At 41.4% G+C, this 16092-nt stretch overlaps 1 long non-coding RNA gene across 2 annotated transcripts in view; it reads right to left on the reverse strand.

The window, feature by feature from the left end:
* LOC120407110 overlaps nt 1–16092 on the reverse strand; it is a 67615-nt gene that overhangs the window by 27738 nt on the left and 23785 nt on the right. For both annotated transcript variants that reach the window (XR_005599796.1, XR_005599797.1), the window contains exons 2-3: nt 10911–11032; nt 6870–6934 (exon numbers count right to left, since the gene is read on the reverse strand). This is a non-coding gene — a long non-coding RNA (uncharacterized LOC120407110). The remainder of the gene's footprint in view (nt 1–6869; nt 6935–10910; nt 11033–16092) is intronic.

A 16092-nucleotide genomic window follows, 5' to 3' on the forward strand; every position in this document is an offset into this window, starting at 1 on the left:
GGCTAGATGGACATTGATCTGACCCAGTGTGGTCATTCTTATGGCCTTACATTGTTGGACAGAGTGTGCTCTGGGCCACAATGGTAGGGAGTGGCTATACGACAATATAAAGTGGTAGCCTGAAAATAATTAAGGGATCCCTGCCTATCACATGGCTGGGCAGGATATATGAGGAAGCGTAAGTGTGAGAGGAGATTGTCATCCTTATAATCTTAGGGGAATGGGGTCTCTGCTTTTCCCCTGGCAATGGAGGCAGAGAAAAGCTTCTGGGGTTTCTAACCAGCATTTGTCAACTGAGTTATTTATTTTAGTGTTAAGTCCTTTGTTTCAGACAATAAGTTGTGCCTTAAGCCAAGGGCTTTTAAAGGACTTTCCTTTGACTGTCTGGAGAAATATTCTACAGCTGGTTGGGCTAGGGGGTCTCCTGAGGGGAGAGGAATGGAGTAGAGGGTACTTGTTTGGGGGGAGATTAGGGGGCTTTTAGTAGGGTAGAAGGTGTTGGGGGTAGTGTGCTCTTTAGGAGGTGTAGAGAGGTGCTGCTGCACGGGGTAGGTTCATGATGGAAAATTAGGAGGATGGAGGGTAGAGAGTGCCAGGTTGCTGCGGGGAGGGATGAGAGGCTGTTGTGAAGCTAGAAATTACTGTTGGGTAGTAGGTGAGTGTCCCAGGGACTTAGGGGGCTCTTCAAGGGGTAGAAGGTCCTGGGGAAGATCGAACTAGAATTGATAATTCTATAGTCAGATTAAAATTTGAATAGTGGGAAGTAAATACAGCCTGTGCAAACAAAGATAAAACAAAATATTGAACAGCTCCTCATTCAGTGAACACCATCTATCCTGTGCACTGTGTAAGGCACAACGGGGCCAAATTAGTGTTGTACAAGCAACCTTAATTCTGGCATTTCCTAACTTCTGAGTTCTTGATTTAGAATTCTTAGTAGGTTTTAATGACTTTTTTATGGGATTTTCTTTTTTAAAAAAGCAAATGGAAAGAACAGCTATTCCATTAAGTAGAGCCATATTCACCTTCAAATGGTTCATCAGTGGGATTAGGCAATAGATTAACAACAGAGACTTTTGTTCCTTGAGCTATTGGATCAACTGTTAGCCGTATGTGTGCCAGCCACTAGAAGGAGATGAAACATGTATTTTGTATTCTGGGTTTCACAGATATTGATTGTGAACAGAGGTACATTGAGATTCTGTATCCTAGGTTTTATTTCAGGTTTTGAGGAGAGTGTGTCTATTGATTACAATCCCTTCTGCCTCTGACCCATTCAGCTGGCACTTGTCTCAGTCCTCCAGAACCCCATCCCAATCTCCCACCTCTCAGCTGTCTATCTGATTTCCAGTCCCCTGACTCCAGCCAGCCTTCACTCTTCATCCCAATCCCCTCCCCTCAGAGCTCTCTGTCTGTGTCTCCCCCTTGCCATTTCCTGACATGTGGTTCTTCACCCCTTTGCTTTCCAGGCAGGCTGCTTCCTCCTTCTCCACTAACTAAGGAACAACAGAGGAAACACTGAGATCAGAAGGGAGACAGTTTCCATCCTCTCAGGTCCTGTGCCCAAATCCACAATGGTCCCTGGTTTCTGAGAAGTGCAACTGTAAGGCAGCAGGCCTGGACTAGAACATGCTTGTTGCAGATAGAACCTTAAGGGAATTTCACTGCCAAACTGTAGCCTTTACTGCATATGTGGGAAATGAGATTTTCAGATTATTATAATTTTGCCAAATTTGAGTGGATTTGACACAGACAGAAAACGGCACATGAAATTAGGGCAACTCTGCTGCCGGAAGGGTTATAAGTCTGACAAAGTTATAAGCAACTGAAAACAAGGACTGAAAAAGGAAAGTGTTGGACAATCTTAACTACAGGTGTTATCTGTTATGCTTATAATAAAGCAAGTTATAAGCATAAGTGAAGGATAGGTATTCTTGCTTGTGCAAGAAAGAACTTAGCATCTCTGAACTAGACCAAATGTGGTTTAAAACTATCCTTTTACTTTCTTTTATTCACTTCAGCATTTTTTAACTTCTTTAATGTGTAGGTTCCATTTTCATACATATATTTAAAATTATTTACTTTTCAAAATGTTATTTACCAATATATTTATTGTTATTCCAGATAAAAATAACCATAGGGCAGTGTTATTCAATCAGCCTGGTGTCTTCAATTACCTTGTCCCCTACCAAAGTGCAATTATCACTTTTCATTACTCCTAGATAATTAGATAAAGGCATGAGTCCTTGATTTCATAAATTAAGTATCTTTGGGTTACATTGCCCCTTGATGTGCATGCCTAAATCCCATTAACATTAATGGAGGTTTTGCTCAAGCATTAACAGGTGGATATCTCCTTCTCTTTATTATTTATGGCCCAGAGCCTAAACTGGTGTAAATTTTCAGACTATGTTAAGCGAATCTTTGAAATTAGTGTATTCAAGTTTGTCAGATAAAATAAATGCCAACTTAACTCCTTAAACCCTGAGACTGATCCTGCAAACTTCAGTGGAACTACTCACACAAGTAAAAACTGTCCATTTTGTCTATATAGATTGTAAGCTATAATGGGCAGGGACCGCTTCTGCATGTATTTGAACAGTGGTGGTGGCAGCAAGCTCCACATCCTATAATGCTGCACAGGAAGGAGTCCTAGCCCTATATTAATGATGAATATATTTGATTGAAAACATAGATAACGTTTTTATTAAGAGTGGGCAAATTTACCTTGTTTGATTTCTGATCTTGAATCATCCATCCATCCTTTGAGAGTGAATTTTAACTAGTACCTTATTGGGTTTATAGTCTGCTTCAGATGGACTGTGAAAACAGGACTGAGGAGGAAAAATTCTTATGAAAAGCAGTGTGAAAATGGCACAGAAACCACACAGAGTGAAAACAATTACAGAGGGGGTGGAAATAAGGAGAAGAGAAGGGGAAAAGAAATTCTAATGGAAAAAATAAATATAGTTGGCCTAATTCTCCTTTCACACTAATTTAAACTAATGTAATGTCAACCAATTTACACTGCTGTTGGTGAGAGGAGGATCAGGCCTGGGGATTGACTATGCATGGACCTGCTGGGGATCAGAATGGAGAGAGCCAGTGGTGAGCTGGAGCCAGTTCCCACCAGTTTGCAAGAACCGGTTGTTAAAATTAGACGCCGGTGTAGAACTGGCTGTCAAGGGGCGGGTGGGTGGGCAAACAACTCCGGTCCGCGGGCCACATCCGGCCCGCGGGACTGTCCTGTCGCCCACCTGAGCTCCCAGGAGTCCCAGCTAGGAAGGCCGAGGATCCCCCATCTCCTCCCCCATCTCCCCCGCAGAGCTACAGCGTGCTGAGCTGCTGGCAGCTGGGCAGCTCAGCTCCTGAGTCCTGCCGCTTTGAGCAGCCGCTGGCAAGGTAAGGGGGAGGCTGTGAGCTCCAGGGCCACCTGGGGTGGGGTGGGGTGGGGAGGCAAGTGAGGAAATTTGCCCTTGGCCCTGCAGGGACCCCCGGCCACGAGAATGTCTCTGGGGCTGAGCTCCTCCTGCTCAGAGCTGGCGGGCTGAGCGGCAGGAGCTCAGCAATGCTCCGTCGAGTGTAAGAAAAACATCAACAGCTACCTCACAATTATTGGGGGGGGAGGGAGAGGGGTTATTCTAATAAACATGTAAAAATGTTTTTTTTATTGTTAAGTATGGTTTCCAATAACTCAGTGCATTGCCATTTCTTATGGGGAAAGGTACAAAAAATACATACTGTGGAACATCCCTTAAATCAGAACTTTTTATAGGGAACTGGTTGTTAAGATTTTGACAGCTCATCACTGGAGAGAGCTTGCAAAGATCCCCCCCACACACACACACCTCTTTGCATCCCTCTGCATAGGTCAGGCACATCCTTTTAGGGAACACAAGGAATGCTGCCAGCTTTGCAAAAATGGAGCCGGAAAGAAAATACTTTTTGGATAGAATTTTGTTTAAAATGACTAGTGAGTGATATACTAAGAAATGGGAGCATAGTGCTGCTGACTGGCTACATAAATGTTTGCTAATATTACCTCAGTCTATAATAGACAGACACAAATGAAAATCAGGACTAACTATTAAGTCAGTAGAGTTACACTGGTTTAAAAACTGATATGGAGAAAAGCAGACCCAAAGGGGTTGGTCTTTGTTTGTATTCTGTTAGCCTGAATTTGATAACAGTGCTGAAGCCTGAGAGTTTCTGGCTCCTTTATACTTTGGGAAAAAAATTCTTAAAATGTTCTATTTTGTTTTATGAGTTCTTTTAGGTTGGGCTGAAATGATTGCGTGAGGTTGGGCCATATCTCCTACCTGCAACTGTTGCTGATGATTTTACAGTATGGTATTCAGAGCCTACCCTTCCACAAGCGTTTCTAACATTTTTTTAGTATTTTGCTTTTTTAACTTCTGGACCCTTTTTTTGGCTTTTTAATTTTTTACTGTGAACTTGACTGGTCTATTTCCAACTTATACTAAGCTGCAGCAGTTTCTTTTAGGCAATGGTACAATGACTTACTACCTGCATCACCTAGCACTCAGGTTTTATTATCTCTCTCTTCCTTTCTTCCTTCCTTCCCTGAAATGGAAGCAATGTAAAAGGTGGATGCTAGTTACTTCTGTGTGAAATGGTACCCAGTCAAAAAAAATATTACAGTGAAGGTAAAATGTAAGACATTTTATTAGTCAAAATAAACCAACTCTTGAAATTTGCCTTCTCTTTGGGTAACAGCTAGTCAAGTAGATTGGGAAAAGGAGCCAGGGAAATGGAGGCTGTGATGAAGAGAAAAGTGGGACTCAAAGTGAGAGGGGAAGAGAAGTATGTGATCCTGTAATTAAACGACTGTATCATAACACATATGCATCAGGGGGCTGAATTAAGGTTGCATAGGAAACTTTAAATATGGCATTTCTTAACATTTGAATGCTTGGCTTTGCAAACTTAATGTTCTTTAATATAATATTTTTATATACACAGTGAAGAAAGTATTAATATTATTCAAAGAATAACTCATTCAAACAATGTTATTTGATCAGATCTATAGTGCAAACAAGCATTCATCAATAAAGGACGCATGTCACGGATACTTTATTTGATGCTCATTGACAAGATCTAATTTAAAAAGTCAAAGAAGCTGAGGATTCTGCAGTCTCAGGGCCAAATTCTTTCATCCTTACTATATATAGTAGCACAGTTCACATCTGTCAATCTGGAGAGGAGGGAGAGATCTCCCTTTATCCTGGAGTTAGGCACCTAATTTACTTTGAGTGGAGGGGTTTATGCCCAACCCCTTTCCTTGACATTTCCTACTGGCTAGCTTAGGCAGCCTCCCTCTCAACTTGCTGGCTTCCGCAAATCCCTTTTTTAAGAACCTAAATGTTTCATGCATTGTACGGCCTAACTCAGGGTTGTGAATTCCCCCGCTAGGCGGGGTGCCTGAAAGTTAGGGGTTGCCATGCCTAAGGTCCCCTATGTAGTTTTCTTTTAACATAGTTTAGGTTTGATGATATTAATACACATTAATCATACTGTAGACTATGTTATTTTATTAATAGTAATGTATAGATATACTATGAAAGATTATTCTGTGTTTATGGATGACTGCCAGAGCAAGCTTGAATTTTATAATAATTCATGAGAAATTAATAGGCATTCATAATGAATAAATTTAAGGACAGTTTAATGACTATTCATCAGCAGTTCATGCACAACAAATCCAAATGTTTATCAAAGATGTTCATAAACTTGGTGCACAAGCATTTTAATGAACTGATAAGGAACATTAAATGAACATTCATTATGAATTTTCGTTAGCCTAGAGTGGCATCCTCAGAGGAGATCTTACACTCCAAGTTCCTGGCCAGACAAAAGAAGCGTGGATGCTTCAAGAAAATCTGGCACCTGGGATGAATGGTGCAAAGATAATGCAGACAAAGATGTTTGTATTAACCCTGTTTTAGGGAGAAGCTGTGGTGGAATCTATGATAGATGCTCTCTCCCAGTCGCTGGTCCCGTGGCTCCGGTGGACCTCCTGCAGGTGTGCGTGTGGAGGGGCCGCGGGACCAGCGGACCCTCCGCAGGCAAGCTGCCGAAGGCTGGCTGCCTGCCACCCTCCCGGCGACCAGCAGAGCGCCCCCCCGTGGCATGCCGCCCCAAGCACGCGCTTGGCGTGCTGGGGCCTGGAGCCGCCCCTGTATGAGTGCTACTTTGACAGAAGTTAGTCAGGTGTTAATAGACTGTTATGAACTCCTTCTAATCAAATCTTTGTTATGATCAGTTTTTGAAAATTCATACTGAGTGGAGCTGTGTGAATAATCAATTTCTTGATTAGTTGGCTGAACAGAAAAGGTGTTTTGGTTTTTTTTTTTTTTTTAACATCAACCAGAAATATTTTTTCCTCAGCTAAACAAAAAACAAAACAAAACAAAAATTTGTTTCAGGTCAAATGTTTTCAAATGATTTAAAGCTTTTTTATGAAAAGCAAAGGAACTCTGGAAACACCATTCATAAAACTAAGGAGGGGGAGGCAGCAACAACCTGCTTATACACTTGAGCCCTCTGGTTAGTGCACTCACTTAAGATGTAAGAGTCCTGTGTTCAAGTCCCCAGTCTAGCTGATCTGAGCTAGGGATTTGCACATTGGTCTCCCATGATACAGGTAGGTGTGCCCTACTCCCTGGGCTACAGAGTATTCTGGAGTAAGGCTTTTTCAATCTCATGTCAAATTCATGAGTAATTGTAGTTGCCCTGAAACTGCATTTTTTGGCAACTAAACTATTTTTCCAAAAAGTTTTGCCCAGCTCTAGTAGTGAGACAAAGCAGTTCATTAAGATAACTGAGATACCCACTCAAAAATAGCTTACCTTAAATAAAATACCTCTTGTTGCTTTACCTTTACACTACATCTGTTGCTTCAGTTAATCAGAACCTGAAGAAATGGAAATAAAGATCAGTGAAGTTCATCAGATGGTCACTAAGAAGGTTAATAGAGGCCATCTCTATTTTATGTGTGAAAGAAGAATTCCTGAGTTATGTGTTTCCCAGAAGATTCAGTATTTTAGAACCTAGCTAGCAGAGTTTTAACTGCAGCCTATAAGCGGGGAGGGAATGCCAGTGGAAAAAATATGTTCCTCCTTGCCCATCACAAAACTTAATGTTAAGTAGAAGAACTTTAAAGCAGGAAATTGGAATCACAATTTCATGAAACCAGCTAATCACCTTCTCCTCATTTTATGATTTTGGTTATGGATACATCTTAAATTAAAAGCAAAAATAAATAAATAAAGTCCTTGCAGTTAGAAATTATATATTATTCACACTGATTATCATTTCACTGTTGTAAAACTGCCATATACAAGTAATATTTTATTCAAATTACATTCATGGCCTGAACTAGAAAGTATATAAAGTATTTATTATTTAGCACAAGTTCATTTTCATTGGTGGTGCAGTGAAAAGCATACTAATACAGCTCACATTCATAAAACAGAATTACAGGCTCCATGTTATACATAGTACCAACTTAGGTATCACCAATGAAGCAATGAAAGAGCAGGTGAAAGACTGCTTAACTACACCCTGGTTGCTTTTCACTGCATTTTAAGTGATATGCGAAATATATGAATCACAATTTCATAGCAAAAACACTGGAGGTCAATGGAATAACATCATATTTATCTGCAGAGGAACTGGAGAACCAAGGCATTTTACCTTCAACTGGGATATGTTTTCTATACCTCTAATTCATAGTAACTGGAATGAGGTGAAAGAAATATTAATCACTGCACAAAATTTACTTTGTATGCAGAATGAATACGTTGCCTGCAATTTTACTCCTACTTAGCCCTCATACTGTGTTTTCTATGTTCATAGAACTGTACAGATCTTTTCTAATTTAGTCTCACTCCGGGCTCAGTCCTGCAAGGTATTGAACACAAGTAGTCCCAGTGAGGACAACACATTGTTGTTAACTCCTCCAAATCCTAACACCTTCCACTTCTCCTTCTTGTCCCCCTCAATGATGATAGCTCAGTGGTTTGAGCATTGGCCTGCTAAACCCAGGGTTGTGACTTCAATCCCTGAGGGGACTCCTTTGTTCCTTATTGAGGTTGCAGGAACAAACCATCCCGATGTATAGGAAGAAAAGTAAATATGGCAGGCGACCAGCTTGGCTTAACAGTGAAATCCTTGCTTGTCTTAAACACAAAAAAACAGCTTACAAGAAGTGGAAGATTGGACAAATAACCAGGGAGGAGTATAAAAGTATTGCTCAGGAGTGAAATTAGGAAGACCAAATCACACTTGGAGTTGCAGCTAGCCGGAGATGTTAGGAGTAACAAGAAGGGTTTCTTCAGGTATGTTAGCAACAAGAAGAAAGTCAAGGAAAGTGTGGGCCCCTTGCTGAATGAGGGAGGAACCTAGTGACAGAGGATGTGGAGAAAGCTAGTGTACTCAATGCTTTTTTTGCCTCTGTCTTCACAGACAAGGTCAGCTCCCAGACAGCTGCACTCTGCAGCACGGTATGGGGAGGAGGTGACCAGCTCTCTGTGGAGAAAGAAGTAGTTTGGGACTATTTAGAAAAGCTGGACGAGCACAAGTCCATGGGGCCGGATGCGCTGCATCCAAGGGTGCTAAAGGAGTTGGCCGATGAGATTGCAGAGCCATTGGCCATTATCTTTGAAAAATCATGGTCATCGGGGGAGGTCCCGGATGACTGGAAAAAAGCTAATGTAGTGCCCATCTTTAAAAAAGGGAAGAAGGAAGATCAGTCAGTCAGTCTCACCTCAGTCCCTGGAAAAATCATGGAACAGGTCCTCAAGGAATCAATTCTGAACCACTTAAAGGAGGGGAAAGTGATCAGGAACAGTCAGCATGGATTCACCAAGGGCAAGTCATGCCTGATTAACCTAATTGCCTTCTATGATGAGATAACCGGCTCTGTGGATGAGGGGAAAGCAGTGGATGTGCTATTTCTGGACTTTAGCAAAGCTTTTGATACAGTCTCCCACAGTATTCTTGCCAGCAAGTTAAAGAAGTCTGGGCTGGATGAATGGACAGTAAGGTGGATAGAAAACTGGCTAGATGGTCGGGCTCAACGGGTAGTGATCAATGGTTCCATGTCTAGTTGGCAGCCGGTATCAAGTGGAGTGCCCCAAGGGTCGGTGCTGGGGCCGGTTTTGTTCAATATCTTTATTAATGATCTGGAGGATAGTGTGGACTGCACCATTAGGGTGTTTGCAGATGACACTAAACTGGGAGGAGTGGTTGATACGCTGGAGGGTAGGGATAGGATACAGAGGGACGTAGACAAATTAGAGGATTGGGCCAAAAGAAATATGATGAGGTTCAACAAGGACAAGTGCAGAGTCCTGCACTTGGGACGGAAGAATCCCATGCACTGCTACAGACTAGGGACCGAATGGCTGGGCAGCAGTTCTGCAGAAAAGGACCTAGGGGTTACAGTGGACGAAAAGCGGAATATGAGTCAACGGTGTGCCCTTGTTGCCAAGAAGGCTAATGGCATTTTGGGTTGTATAAGTAGGGGCATTTCCAGCAGATCGAGGGGCGTGATCATTCCCCTCTATTCAGCACTGGTGAGGCCTCATCTGGAGTACTGTGTCCAGTTTTGGACACACTACAAGAAGGATGTGGAAAAATTGGAGAGAGTCCAGCGGAGGGCAACAAAAATGATTAGGGGGCTGGAGCACATGACTTATGAGGAGAGGCTGAGGGAACTGGGATTGTTTAGCCTGCAGAAGAGAAGAATGAGGGGGGATTTGATAGCTGCTTTCAACTACCTGAAAGGGGGTTCCAAAGAGGATGGATCTAGACTGTTCTCAGTGGTAGAAGATGACAGAACAAGGAGTAATGGTCTCAAGTTGCAGAGGGGGAGGTTTAGGTTGGACATTAGGAAAAACTTTTTCACTAGTAGGGTGGTGAAGCACTGGAATGGGTTACCTAGGGAAGTGGTGGAATCTCCTTCCTTAGAGGTTTTTAAGGTCTGGCTTGACAAAGCCCTGACTGGGATGATTTAGTTGGGTTTGGTCCTGCTTTGAGCAGGGGGTTGGACTAGATGACCTCCTGAGGTCCCTTCCAACCCTGAGATTCTATGATTCTATGATCTATCTCTTCACCAACCCCATTTCCTTTCCACTCCATCCTCTTGTATTCCTGCATGTTCTTCCACTTCCTCTGCCTACCACATTAAAATATACAAAAAAAATCATTTCCTTATAAAAACATGCAAACCATAAAATATTATAAGGAAGTTCTTTTTAATTGAACCAATAAGATAAATATTCAAAACACCCAAACAACCGCATCATCTTAACCCGGTTCTTCCCCTTCCAAGCCTCTTTGTAACATCACTTATGGTATATATATCTAAACTCCCTGTCTCCATTGACGTCAATGGGAGTTTTACTGTTAAGATTGGATGTAAGTCAAGACTGGATATTTTTTCTAAAAGATATGCTCTAGTTCAAACAGGAATAAATTCAGGGAAGTCCTACCTCATCCGTTATATAGGAGGTCAAACCTTATGATTACAGTGGTCCCTTCTGGCCTTATAATCTATTAATCCATTAGTTTCAAAAACAACAGGGTGCAGCACTGGGAGCAAATGCCTGGGTTTTTTTAATATATTCACAGCAAGCACTTTGGCCCTGATCTATACCTCATAGAAGACAATGGAAGTCCTTTCATTGACTTCAGTAGGCTTTGGAAAGTCTGTAAAGTGCCTTGCACACTCATAACATTGTAACAATAAGAAAATGTTAATAAAATTCCAAGAGAGGGAGTAGCAGGGTAGGTATGAGTCACAATGATAAGAATTTTCCTCCTCCCAAATTGCAACATAAGTCTTAGGGTTTAGTTGAGTTTATTAGCCTTTATAGTAGACCAACCTTTCTCCTGAATGGATCAACATATTAGAAAACATTCATAGCCTTCTCCTGGCTGTGGACTCTGTGACACCCTTCTGCAGTATAATAGGTTAGGGCTCACCTTAGAGGCTCATCCACTAGATCTGCAGACAACAGATAACACATCCTTTTAGGAAAATACATGGGGGATCAACCAATATTATAAAGTATTAGTCCCAAATTCAAAGCGCTCAAATCAATATCATAACTGCTCCTCTGTGAGCTTGTCTACACTGCCGCTTAAGTCTATGTAAGCTACGTTGCTCAGGGCACACAGCAACTTATAGCAGTGTCCACACCACGCTATGTCGGTGGGATATGCTCTTTCACCAATAGCTTCCACCTCTTATTGAGGTGGAGTAATTATGCTGATGGGAGAGCACTCTCCCGTCGGCATAGCGTGTCTTCACCAGACATGCTACAGCGGCACAGCTGCATCGGTGCAACTTAGACCAACTTTTGTTGGTGAGAGAGACAAGCTTTCAAAAGCTACACAGAGCTCTTCCTCAGGTCTGGGAAAGGTACTGAGTATCACAGCTAAATACAAGACCAAACAAGGTTTATCATAGCTAGCACACTAAGGGAATAATCCAGGTGAAGTGGCCCATTAATACCCCTGTAGTCATAGGACAAAAAAAGGAGGGGGGTGTTAATGGATTACAGAGTGTCGTAATAAGCCATAAATCCAGTGTCTTTATTAAGACCATGATTTTTAGTGTCTGGCAAAGTTATGAATTTAAGCTCCCAGGCTCATCTTTTGAAAATGTTGTGCAGGTTTCTTCTTCTGAGGAGGAGGACTGATAGGTCAAATATTTTCTGGGATTGACATGACTACAACACCACTGCTAAACTATCGATTTAATCTTGTATTTAGCTGTGACACTCTTAGTACCCTTCCCACCTGAAGAAGAGCTTTGTGTAGCTTGTGTCTCTTATCAGTAGAGGTTGCTCCAATAAAAGATATTACCTCATCCACCTTGTTTTTGTATATGGCAGAGTGCCTCAAATATTTTATGTCAAGAGGATTTTTTCTCCAAGTTATAGAATAAATCATAAGTAGACAGGTGTTTAAAAACAGGTTTGATTTGCTGTCTTTTGCAGGCTCTGTGAGACAAAGCAACAAGCCATAACAGCTTGCAGTAGTTTGATGACAGGGCTCCATTGCTCAAAACATGTTCCATCATCCCGCACCACGCCATACACTCCATAAGATAATGTGAAATTGAAAACAAAGAAAAACAACGGAAATGCTGAATCATGAATCTGTGAGTCTAGAAAACTTTACACATTTAAAAAATTAATCCCACATTTAAAGATTCCTACTTTACATGTTACTTTTTCCCTGGATTTGTATCTTTGTCATGCATTTAAAAGACCAGTGTCAGACAGCTGGCTTCTAGCAGGTTGAGTATTATGCATGGAATCTTTTTTTGGAAAAGCTCTACTATTGCTCCATCCACACCATCAAAACTGAAGCCTTAGTTTGAGGCTTTTCAAATATATTATGCTTTTCCCCCTTCAGATCCATGCATTCATCATAATTCAACAAAACTTATTTTTTTCTCATCAAGGGAAAGACTGGAAGTGAAAAGTAGATGCAGGTGTTGTTGGACTTGACTTATGATGAATAGATGAGATTGAGAAGAAAAGTATATTGGAAAATGACTTTTATAGGTTTTTAAGAAAAAAGTTTCCAAAGCATATCACTCAGCCTCCCAGGACCCAAATGTCCAAAACTGACCTCTAAAATGTGTGGCAGACACAAATTGAGGGACACAATGAAACCATGCAGAATAGGAATCCTAATATAACATGGGATTAATTACCTAGATGTGCAAAGTTTTCTAAACCATCAGATACATATTCCCTCATTGCTTATATTAATAATTAACAGTAAGAAAAAGTGAGCCCAAGTCTGCATGGATTGGATGTAACTGGGAGTTGAAATGGTGACACTACCTCATAATCAGGTAAAACTGAGAGGTATCCTTCTCGGGATGATGAAGATTCATTTCTTAAATAAGAACTTTTGTCTCCCAGGACTGAAAAATGTATGCAGCACAATATAATTAAAACCACAGAAGCCCTTTCCATTTCTCAGGATGGAAGCAAATATATTAATTATACTAATTAATGAGATGAAGTAATACATTTGAAACAGCCCTTCTCAGGGAGGATAGAAACAAATCAAAAAGGTAAAGAATCTGCTCTCTCTGGGGGTTGAAGAAATTACAGGAAGTTAAAGAAGCCTCCAGGGCTGAATAAAATGAATTAAAGTAAGCCCTTCTCAGCTCAAAATATGATTAGCAGTCCTCACTTATGGGTTAGAGAAAACATGTTAAAACGCTTATAAAGAATAAATCCACAGACAACCCTTCATAGCCTGCCCTATGTTCTTTGGCACCCAGCTCAGTGGGGGCTTAGAAGAAAATCCCCTTGTGCTGAAGAAATTAGGCCTTCTCAAGGCAGATGTGAAAGAAGAACTAAGAGAGAGAAATGCCCATCTGAAAAAGAAAGAAAAGAAAGGTTAAAATAAAACACTGTCCTCTAGAGATAAATATAAAAAAAGATGTCTTTTCAGGTCTGAAGAAAATAAAATAAAAATAAAAATGATGCCTCTCTGGGCCAAAGAAAATAAATTAAAAAGCTTTCAATCTTAAAGATTACTAATTAAAAAAATAAGCGAGGCTTCTCAGGGTAGTATTGATTTCTAAGCCCCATCACAATATAATTTCCCTAAGCTTCAGATAGGAACAACCAACTGCTCTTGGATTTTGTGAGTCTTCATAACAACCTCTTGTTCTTCACCATTCACTTGTTAAGAACAAATGCATTTTGTTCATATTTTATATTTAATTTATTTATTATCAATTGACTTTACATTCTTGGAGCTAGTTGTTTATAATATAATTCACCCTTGCTTGAATATTTGTGATTGTATTGGTAAGTCAATGAGTTTAATGTCGTTCAATTGAGATACAAAAACAACATCCTGACCCATATAAGCGTGGCCATATCTGAAGATCCCACAACACATTTCACTAAGAGGTAGATTGTGATTTAAGAATTTGTATATTTTAGCCCTTTACTGTAGTAATGGGGGCCATGTACCTGAGCATCTTTAGTATATTTATCCTCCCTAAACCCCTGTCAGGTAGATTAGTACTATTAGCCCCAATTTACAGATGGGGAACAGTGGCAGAGAGACTGAGGGCTAGATTGACAAAGGGACTTTAAATCCTAGTGCCTTGGCATGCAGTGGAATTCACAGCCCCAAGGTAGGTGTCCAGGCTTCCCCTACATAGTATGGGGAGAGTGAGGCACCTAAGGAAGAGATTCACAGAAGCCAGCAAAATGAACAGGGAGCTGCCTAAACAAGCCAGGAATGAAATTTAGTGGAAAAGAGCAGGATTTAAGGCCCAAATCAATGGGAGTTAAAACCCCTATCTCCCCTTAAGTGCCTCATCTGTGAACCCTCCCTTGGAGTTAAACACCTAAGCCAAGTCAACCCTTTCTTGTAACAAGGCAGAGAGACCCACCCTATTATAGCCAATGGCCAGGGAACTCACTAGAGATATAGGATATTTCTTTTTAAACCCTTGCTTTATCTTATTTGGAGAAGGGACTTGAACTTAAGTCTCTTACATCCTTGGTGAGTGTCCTAACCACTGAGCTGTGGGGTATTCTGGGCATATGTACACATCTTAAACATGCCCAACCTGCTCATTTCCAGCTGTTTTTTTGTGCATGTTAGATATGCTTAGAACATGATTACTAGATCAGGTTCCACAGTCAAGATGGGCAGGGGAACACCAAGTTTTAGAATCATGCCAGGGCTTAGGTGTGGGTGAAGGTTCCAAGTATCTTATTACCTCGGTTAGCATTAGGATTTAAGTTGCTTCGCACATGCCCACTGGTGGAAACTTAAGCACCTACAGAGTTAGGCAGCAGATGAGTGATAATGTTCAGAATGACAGTAGCACCAAAGTCCCTTTGTGAATCAAGTCCTAAATGACTCACCTAAAGTTATAGAGGAAATCAAATGCAGGTCTCAAATTCCAAGCTAGTACCCAAGCTACTAGTTAATAAACATTATGTAGTTCTGCTGCCCCAGAGGCCACCAAGGTTACACACTGTGACTCTGACTCATCTTTTGTTCCCCTCTTGCTCCAGGGAGGAAGTAAGGTGCTGGAGGGATGGTAGAATCACACTTTTCCCCCTTTGTAGCTGCTCAGTTCAAAGAGCCAGCACCCTGGGGAGAGGAGATGGAGGCAAGGATCCATCCATTCCTACCACAAGGGCCTGGATCCACAAAAGTGACACAGATGTTGCAATGCTGAGCATTGCAATGGGTAACTTTTAGGCACCTTGAAAATCACTGGAAACCTTGCTGAGGCATCTACGCTTTCTATACAATGCCTGGGGAGAAATAGGCAGTATGCCTAGGCAGGGAGCTGTCTAAGCAAACCAGTAGCAGATGATGAGAAGAGAGGTGTGTCTTAAGCTCTGTCACTCTCAAAGTGAGGATCCCAAGTCTGGGCTGGAAGGAGGTGCTGATCTCTACTTGTGATCCACAGCCTGGAACTTGGAGTTAGTTATTTCTTACCAGAACAGTAGCAGCACATGTCTAACTCCACACAAAAACAGCAAGAGGCAGGGAAGGCCTCTCTTATAACCTTTAGTTTAGTGAACTTATCCAGGATGTGGAAGACCCTGGTTCTATTCCTCTCTCTGTTTGATGAAGAGAAGGGATTTAAACCGTGGTTTTCTAACTCTCAGGCAAGTGCCCAAACCACGGGACTCGAGAGTCATTCTCACTTTTTGGCCCAATCCATAGATTTGCTTTCAAAAAAATAATGTGGTGCTTCTATCTGACTGATGATAGTGAGGAAACTGAAGTCTTCTATCTACAGAAAAGACCCAGCAGGAGCACAGAAGTTCCAGCTTCCCCACACTGCCTTACTAATGTGTGTCAGTCCTATTCTTTGGAGACCAATTCTAGAAGTGAAGGTAGTTTATTTCTTATGTACATTTAATCTTTGCCCTCTCTGCTGTGCCTGGCAACAAGGATACCAATTAATGCTAATTTTGATGATCTTTTTTAGATACAGACACCTGTCCACTAAGAAGTGGTCTGACCGTCAGCTCATTTCACATAGGTCCC

The sequence above is a fragment of the Mauremys reevesii genome, linkage group 5, assembly GCF_016161935.1.
Source record: "Mauremys reevesii isolate NIE-2019 linkage group 5, ASM1616193v1, whole genome shotgun sequence".
Taxonomy (NCBI): domain Eukaryota; kingdom Metazoa; phylum Chordata; order Testudines; family Geoemydidae; genus Mauremys; species Mauremys reevesii.